General features: G+C 39.7%; 1 long non-coding RNA gene across 1 annotated transcript; it reads left to right on the plus strand.

Annotated features, from left to right (window-relative positions):
* The first annotated feature begins 818 nt into the window (after nt 1-818).
* Nucleotides 819-4,844, plus strand: LOC149441351 (uncharacterized). The gene is made up of 2 exons (XR_016307395.1): nt 819-2,478; nt 4,696-4,844. It is a non-coding gene; the product is annotated as an uncharacterized LOC149441351 (long non-coding RNA).
* The last annotated feature ends 4,653 nt before the right edge of the window (nt 4,845-9,497 follow it).

The raw sequence follows: 9,497 nt of genomic DNA on the forward strand, positions 1-9,497 counted from the left end.
ACGTGACACATCTTCATGTGCACGAAAGCACATGCCACAAAAAAGCCCGGTGAGGCGTGCCAAGGTGTTGTCAGACATTTTGTATGTTTTTTTAGCATTGGCGCAGTAAATGCTTCTTTGTGGCAACTCCACCATGCAGCTCATTTTTGTTCAAGTATCATCATATTGTGCTCCTTCAAAACAACCACGCTGTCTTTTTCCAGAGCAGTCTGTATTTCTCCTGTGGGGGTTTTTTCTTTGTATCCCAAACAATTCTTCTGGCAGTTGTTGCTGCAATATTTCTGACGTTGACTTGGTATCAAGAGATTTTCCAATTTTCGAGTTCTTAATAAGTGATTGAACAGTACTGACAGGCATATCAATGGCAAAAATGAGCTTCATGGTCGAGTTGCCAGAAAGAAGCCTTTACTGCACCAATGCCACAAAAAAGCCCGGTTACAATATGCCCGACAACACCTTGACACAACTCACCGGGCTTTTCCTGTGGCATTGTCACAGTAAAGGAATCTTTTTTTGGCAACTCGATCATGCAGCTCATTTTTGCCATTAATATGCCAGTCAGTACTGTTCAATTACTTATTAAGAAGTCAAAAATTTGTTAACCTCTTGATACCAAGCCAACGTCAGGTAGACCAAGAAAGATTGCAGCCTCAACTGCCAGAAGAATTGTTCGGGATACAAAGATAAAACCCCCACAGGTAACCTCAGCAGAAATCCAGGCTGCTCTGGAAAAAAGATGGTGTGGTTATTTTGAAGGAGCACAAATGACGATACTTGAACAAAAATGAACTGCATGGTCGAGTTGCCAGAAAGAAGCCTTTACTGCACTACTGCCACAAAAAAGCCCAGTTACAATGTGCCCGACAACACCTTGACACGTCTCACTGGGGTATTCTTGTGGCATTGTCACAGTAAAGGAATCTTTTTTGGCAACTCGATCATGCAGCTCATTTTTGCCATTAATATGCCAGTCAATACTGTTCAATCACTTATTAAGAAGTCAAAAATTTGGAAACCTCAGGTAGACCAAGAAAGATTGCAGCCACAACTGCCAGAAGAATTGTTCGGGATACAAAGATAAAACCCCTCTGGAAAAAAGATGGTGTGGTTGTTTTGAAGGAGCGCAAACGACGATACTTGAACAAAAATGAGCTGCATGGTCGAGTTGCCAGAAAGAAGCCTTTACTGCACCACTGCCACAAAAAAGCCCGGTTACAATGTGCCCGACAACACCTTGACACGCCTCACTGGGGTATTCTTGTGGCATTATCACAGTAAAGGAGTCTTTTTTGGCAGCTCAAACATGCAGCTCATTTTTTCCATTAATATTCCAGTCAGTAAGAAGTCAAAAATTTGGAAATCTCTTGATTACCAAGCCAACGTCAGGTAGACCAAGAAAGATTACAGCAACAACTGCCAGAAGAATTGTTCAGAAATACAGGCTGCTCAGCAAAAAAGATGGCATGGTTGTTTTGAAGGAGCACAAATGACAATACTTGAACAAAAATTAACTGCATGGTTGAGTTGCCAGAAAGAAACCTTTACTGTACCAATACCAAAAAAAATCCAGGTTACAATGTGCCCGACAACACCTTGACACGCCTCACCAGGCTTTTTTGTGGTTTCGCGCATGTTAAGACAACAACACCATCATTTTCCAGATCGGCCTATGGTGCAGTAAAGTCTTCTTTCTGGCAACTCGACCACGCAACTCATTTTTGTTCAAGTATCGTCATATTGTGCTCCTTCTAAACAACCACACCGTCTTTTTCCAGGTCAACCTGGATTTCTCTTGAGGTTACCTGTTGGGTTTTTTTTTTCTTCGTATCCCGAACAATTCTTCTGCCAGTTATGGCTGCAATCTGTCTTGGTCTACTGGACCTTGGCTTGGTGTCAAGAGATCTCCGTATGTTCCACTTCTTAATAATTGATTGAGCTAGTGTGAGTTCTCCATCTGGTCTTCACATTTCCTCTCCATTGTAGGAATGGTAGCAAAACACGCCTTAGGGCAGGAGAAGAGCGGAGGGGTCTGGGAGCTGCACCTCCCACCACCAAGGCCACCACGCTGGTGGATGCCGTACGATGAACACCATCACCTGGCTGCAGGTGGTAGATATCAGTCAGATGGGTTCAGAATACAAACACACCTGTCCCCCCCGGATGAGGTTCCCACGTCCCGTATTGTTCTTATAGCCTGCTATCTCACAGCCTGTACTGAGTGTCCCTGGAGAAGAGGTAGATTGTGTCTGGGAACCCGATCACATCCAGCAGATGCGTATGCGCAACAGCGTAGGAAAGGGCCGCTCCGAGCTTCTACTGATGCTTTTTTTTTTTCTCCTACAGTTTAGCAGCAGCAAAAATGCAGAAAGGAACCTCATGAGCATTAGATGCGTGTTTGTCACCTTGGTTGAAGGTCGCGTTGAAGAGAGGGCTACCCTTGCGGCTCTGGTCTCAGCAATGCTGAATGTGGTGACTGAGGTACGAGGCTCAAAGGAGCACGGGTGCCGATAGCTTAGTAGCTGGTGATTGCCACAGTTGGGGGTGTAGTCAAGGTGAGCCAGGGTCATACGCAGCGTGGCCAGGAGGAAGGTTGGGGTCAGTACCAGGTTAGCAAGCAGAGTGAGGTCCAGTACCAGCTTAGGTCAGCACCAGGAGATCAGGAAGAGAGTAGTCAGAGGTAATCCGAGGTCAGCACCAGGAGATCAGGCAGAGAGTAGTCAGAGGAAAACCGAGGTCAGTACCAGGAGATCAGGAAAAGAGTAGTCAGAGGTAAGCCGAGGTCACCACCAGGAGATCAGGCAGAGAGTAGTCAGAGGTAATCCGAGGTCAGCACCAGGAGATCAGGCAGAGAGTAGTCAGAGGTAATCCGAGGTCAGCACCAGGAGATCAGGAAGAGAGTAGTCAGAGGAAAACCGAGGTCAGTACCAGGAGATCAGGAAAAGAGTAGTCAGAGGTAAGCCGAGGTCACCACCAGGAGATCAGGCAGAGAGTAGTCAGAGGTAATCCGAGGTCAGCACCAGGAGATCAGGCAGAGAGTAGTCAGAGGTAATCCGAGGTCACCACCAGGAGATCAGGCAGAGAGTAGTCAGAGGTAATCCGAGGTCAGCACCAGGAGATCAGGAAGAGAGTAGTCAGAGGTAATCCGAGGTCAGCACCAGGAGATCAGGAGAAGAGTAGTCAGAGGTAATCCGAGGTCAGCACCAGGAGATCAGGAGAAGAGTAGTCAGAGGTAAGCCGAGGTCAGCACCAGGAGATCAGGCAGAGAGTAGTCAGAGGTAATCCAAGGTCAGCACCAGGAGATCAGGCAGATTAGGTCCCTGGTGCCACCATCTTGGCAGTGTGATGCACCAGGAAGTCTCAGCTTCCCACTGGGCATGTTCAAGTAGTACGGCTCTTTCTCAATGGACCCACAGCCTCCTGGGACCTGTGACAAGTTCCAGGAGGTTGCAGGCTAGGAGGTGGGGCAAACCTCTGCTCAGATGACCTGGGGGATCCAAGCAGAATGGGGAGTGGGCATGGATACCTGGCAAATCTACGTACCGGCTTGCTAGGAAAAAAAATCATCCTTTAATGAATGCAAAGTGTACTCTGATTGGATGAGGTGGGGTGATGACGTGACGCTCTCCAGCCCATCCAATCAGAAAGTGAACTTTGAATGGTGCCCGTGCCGAGCAGCCGACCTCCTATGGTCACAGTGTAGCGGGGCCCCGGGACCCGGCGGCTAGTGGAGAGCACTGTAGTAGCGGTGTCACCGTCAATGCTTTCCAGCTTCCAAGGACAAGTCTGGTATATACAGAGTTACATCCATCCAACCTGAAACAATGTAACTGGATAAAATATCTATTCCTGGAATTCTTCTTTGAAATGCAGAATCCATTTTTGGCTCCATTGATGAAATAAATATCCAATTAATGATCTGCTGCGTTTATTGCTTATTGTTTTGTTGCGATTATAATTCAATAATTATAGGACAGCACAATGCAAAGTAACCCGAATGTATTATCACGCCAGAAACAATTGGTCATAAATTACACCCAGGTCCTACAATGAATAGTAACCTACTTACTCACCGGTTTATTTTATTTTGTTTTATTTTGTTTTGTTTTATTATTTTATTTTGCATTGTTTTTTTATTATTTTTTTAATTTTGTGTTGTTTTATTTACTGTTTTTGTTTATATTTTATTTTCTCTTGTTTGTTTTTTATAATTTTATTTAATTTTGCTTTGTTTTATTTTACTGTATTTTGTATTGTTTTAATTATTTTATTTTGTTTTATTTTGTTTTGTTGTATTTATTGATATTTTGGGGTTTTTTATAATCTTATTTTGTCTTTTTTATAATTTAATTTAATTTTGTTTTGTTTTATTTTACTGTATTTTGTATGGTTTCAATTATATTATTTTGTTTTATTTTGTTTTGTTTTATTTTTTGTATTTTGGTTTTTTTTTTATAATCTTATTTTGTCTTGTTTTTCATAATTTAATTTAGTTTCGTTTTATTTTACTGTATTTTATATTGTTTCAATTATTTTATTTTGTTTTATTTATTGTATTTTGGGTTTTTTTACAATCTTATTTTGTCTTGGTTTTTTATAATGTAATTTAATTTTGTTTTGTTTTATTTTACGGTATTTTGTATTGTTTTATTATTTTACTTTGTTTTATTTATTTTTATTTCTTTTCCTCCTCCTCAGGGTCCTGAGGAAGCGAAACGCGTCGAACTCTGGAGTATTTTGGTGTCATTACATACAATGCTGTAAATTATTGGGCTGATTAGCTATAATACTGGTTTTATCGTACATTTTTGGAAGATATGTTTCAATAAACATGTTTTATATAGTAATAGGAGGTTGTCTGTTGTCTGTACCAGTAAAGTGCCATTTGGTTTTTGTGGTTCTTTATATTTCAATATATATATATAATAAATATATATATATATATATATATATATATATAAAATATATATATTTAAAAAATAAAATAAAAAATAAACATATATATACACATACATACATACTGTACGTTGAAATGCTTTATATATTTAAAAAATATATGCAAAATATTTTTAAAAATACATTTTCAAATATATGTCTTTGAAAGTACATTTAATCTACATTTTTGGAACGCATTTACAAATATGTGTAAAAAAAATATATGTTAAAATTACTTTTTTATATGTTAAAAAAAAATCTGAAGAATATATTTTAACCACTTCAAGTCCAGACACTTTCACCCCCTCCCCCCCCCCCCCCCCCCCCCAGGCCAATTTTAAGTTTTTAGCGCTGTCGCACTTTGAATGACAATTGCGCGGTCATGCAACACTGTACCCATATGAATTTTTTAGCATTTTTTGAGACAGATAAAACTTTATTTTGGTGGTATTTATTCACCGCTGGGATTTTTATTTTGTTTTGCTATATAAATAAAAAAGTCCAAAAATTGTTAAAAAAAAGTGTTTTTCTTATAAAATTTTGCAAATAAATAATCTTTCTTCATAAATCTTGGCCAAAATGTATTCAGTTGTCTTTTTAGTAAAAAAAAAAAAACAAATCAGTTTGTAACCAAAAACTATAATTTTTCAAACTTTTTTTTACATTTTTATTTTATTTTTTTATATTATTATTTGTTTGTTTTTTTTTTGGTTTTTTTTAGCATACTGTCACCGTAGCAGTACAGTGTCACCATAGTGACACTCTACTACTTGTGGGGGGTGATGAAGATTTTTTTTTCTTTTTTTACACTGATTGCTTTTACCCCCATAAAGGCTGTGAGAGGAATCATTTCTCCTTCTCTCTGGCTGCATTCCTGCAGCCTTTGAGAACTACTGTGTGAGCTGTGATTGGTCACAGCTTGTCACATGGTACAAGGCTGTTGTGAATGGCCCTGTACCATGTGATCTCTGTGATCATTCACAGATTCCACACGTAGGGAGCAATGATATCAGAAGTGACATCTTGCTTACTACTCTGCATGTGATCACTGATTGGCCAATCAGTGATCACATGATCGGGACCTCACACAGAGGGTCCTGTACAGCGATTCCGCAGTTTACAGAGGACACAGTGAGCACCGGATCGCCCAGGGAGCGCGCACAGCCTGTAAATGCGGGCGCTGTTCATGAACGGCAACCCACCCTGCACTGCTCCCGTCTGTCCGTTTATGTACATGGGCCGGACAGGAAGTGGTTAAAAATATATATTTTTAAATATATGCCTTTAAAATATATATTTAAATTTACTTTTTATTTTATTTTAGAATACGTGTTAAAATATATCAGCGTAGGCCAACATATTGTAGATTTATGTCGCATGTATAATTTTTGTTTCTAAATATATTGGAAATATATTTCTCTTCCATGTGGGTGTGGCCTCTCATCATGTGACTTGTTACACAGTTCCAGTGTACAGTATCACTGGGGGTGGAGACTGAGGAAATGCTTCCTACTGCCTGAAGCAGATTGATGACAAAATCATATCACCATCGTAAAAAAAAAAAATCGATAAAAGCAATACACTTCCTTAACAGCTAGACCCGAATCAAACATTAAATTCGATTTCCAAATCTCGTCCCGTCCTGAATTCTCTCGGCTCTCTCATGGAACGAAGCAAAGATAGGTTAGTCGTCTCAGGTACAACAGCGCCCCCTGTAGGTGCCAACGAAAGTAGCCGGACGGCACAGAATCGTGTGATAAGATGAGGTCGCCACGCCCATGAGCACTGGTAAAAAGACTGCTCATGGGCGGGGCTTCCTCATCTCATCGCACGATTCTGTGCTGTACAGCTGACTGACGTTCGCTATATAAAGCTCCAGTTCATGTTGAACAAAATGTATTTCCAACCTAAGCACAGAAATTCCCCCCCCCCAGGTCCCCCGCCCCCGTAATTGCTTCATATCCTGTGAAAACGAGAGCGTGCCCCAACTTAATTGGCGGCTATTTCCTTGTAAGAGATAATTGTCTAATGCGGCATCATAACAGCTCATAAACCTCTAAATCGCATATAAAACAATCCATGGAGGGGGAGGGGGCTTCCGGCTCAGAGAATCTACTTACTGGAGTCACCTTGGGCGTCATTCGTATGAAAATCAGAAAGCAGAAACACAAATGTCAGGGAATGTAATGATACAAAATGTAATGATACAAAATGATACAAAATGTAATGATATAAAATGATACAAAATGCAATGATACAAAATGATATAAAATGATACAAAATGCAATGACACAAAATGATATAAAATGATACAAAATGATACAAAATGCAATGATACAAAATGTAATGATACAAAATGATATAAAATGATACAAAATGCAATGATACAAAATGATATAAAATGATACAAAATGCAATGATACAAAACGATACAAAATGCAATGATACAAAATGATATAAAATGATACAAAATGCAATGACACAAAATGATATAAAATGATACAAAATGATACAAAATGCAATGATACAAAATGTAATGATACAAAATGCAATGATACAAAATGATATAAAATGATACAAAATGCAATGATACAAAATGATATAAAATGATACAAAATGCAATGATACAAAATGATATAAAATGATACAAAATGCAATGATACAAAATGATACAAAATGCAATGATACAAAATGATACAAAATGTAATGCTACAAAATGTAAAGATATAAAATGTAAAGATACAAAATGCAATGATACAAAATGATATAAAATGATACAAAATGCAATGATACAAAATGTAATGATACAAAATGATACAAAATGCAATAATTAAAAACCGCAATGATACAATATGATACAAAATGCAATGATACAAAATGCAATGATACAAAATGATATAAAATGCAATGATACAAAATGATACAAAATGCAATGATACAAAATGATATAAAATGCAATGATACAAAATGATACAAAATTTAATGATACAAAATGATACATACAAAACAGTATATCATCCAGGGCCTTTTTTTATTAAAAATTGATGTGGCCCCTCGTGATCCACATTATTTTGTTGGTCTTTTTATACAGAATTCACAAACAAAACAAAAAACACGAATACAAAGGACAAAGTGAAATAAACCAAACTACCCTAAACACCCCGCACCGAACATTAAAAACACCCACAGCCTCGAAATCCCTGGTGCCAACCTGCGGCCCAAGGATCCTGTGTGGCCTTTTGGTACTTGATGTGTGGCCCTTGGGCCCCAGCAGTCAGTAGCAGGAACGGGATTGGTGGTATGTATAATGTCAATAGTAGTGGTCTGTACTAGTCTCGTGTAACATGCCCCCCAGGCTGTCACTTTATTCTGCAACATGTCTTTAGCCTCCAACCAAACCTGCAGGATGTTCTTAGTCTCCAACCAAACCTGCAGGATGTCCTTAGTCTCCAACCAAACCTGCAGGATGTCCTTAGTCTCCAACCAAACCTGCAGCATGTTTTTAGACTCCAACCAAAACCCATAGGATGTCCTTAGTCTCCAACCAAACACATATGATGTCCTTACTCTCCAAGCAAATGCATAGGATGTCCTTAGTATCCAACCAAACCCATAGGATGTCCTTAGTCTCCAACCAAACCCGTAGGATGTGCTTGGTCACCAACCAAATGCACAGGATGTCCTCAGTCTCCACTTAAACCCATAGGATGTCCTTAGTCTCCAACCAAACCCGTAGGATGTCGGTAGGTTCTAATCTAACCTGTAGGATGTCTTTAATCTCCAAGAAAACCTGCAGCATGTTTTTAGACTCCAACCAAAACCCATAGGATGTCCTTAGTCTCTAACCAAACCTGCAAGATGTCCTTAGTCTCCAGCCAAACTCATGGGACGTCCTTAGTCTCCAACCAAACCCATAGGATGTACTTGGCCTCCAACCAAACCGTAGGATGTCTTTAGGCTTTAATCAAACCTGTAGGATGTCCTTAGTATCCAACCAAATCCATAGGATGTCCTTAGTCGCCAACCAAACCCGTAGGATGTCCTTAGGCATCAATCAAACCTGTAGGATGTCCTTAGTCGCCAACTAAACCCATAGGATGTCCTTAGGCTCCAATAAAACCTGCAGCATGTCCTTAGTCTCTAACCAAACCTGTAGGAAGCCCTTAGTCTCCAACACAACCTGCAGCATGCCCTTAGTCTCCAACCAATTATGAAATATTACCTTAGTCTCCAACCAAGCCTGCAGCATGTCCTTAGTGTCCAATCAAGCCTGCAGCATCACTTTAGTCTCCAACCAAACCCATAGGTTGTCCTTTATATCCAACTAAACTTGCAGCATGTTTTTAGACTCCAACCAAAACCTGCAGCATGTCCTTAGTCTCCAACCAAACATGCAGGATGTCCTTAGTCTCCAACCAAAATCTGCAGCATGTCCTTAGTCTCCAACCAAACCTGCAGCACGTTTTTAGTCTCCAACCAAACCTGTAGGCTGTCCCTAGTCTCCAACCAAACCTGCAGCATATCCATAGTCTCCAACAAAACCTGCAGCATGTCCTTAGTCACCA

The sequence above is a fragment of the Staurois parvus genome, unplaced genomic scaffold, assembly GCF_062004578.1.
Source record: "Staurois parvus isolate SC_StPar_1 unplaced genomic scaffold, SC_StPar_1.0 ptg001001l, whole genome shotgun sequence".
NCBI lineage: Eukaryota > Metazoa > Chordata > Amphibia > Anura > Ranidae > Staurois > Staurois parvus.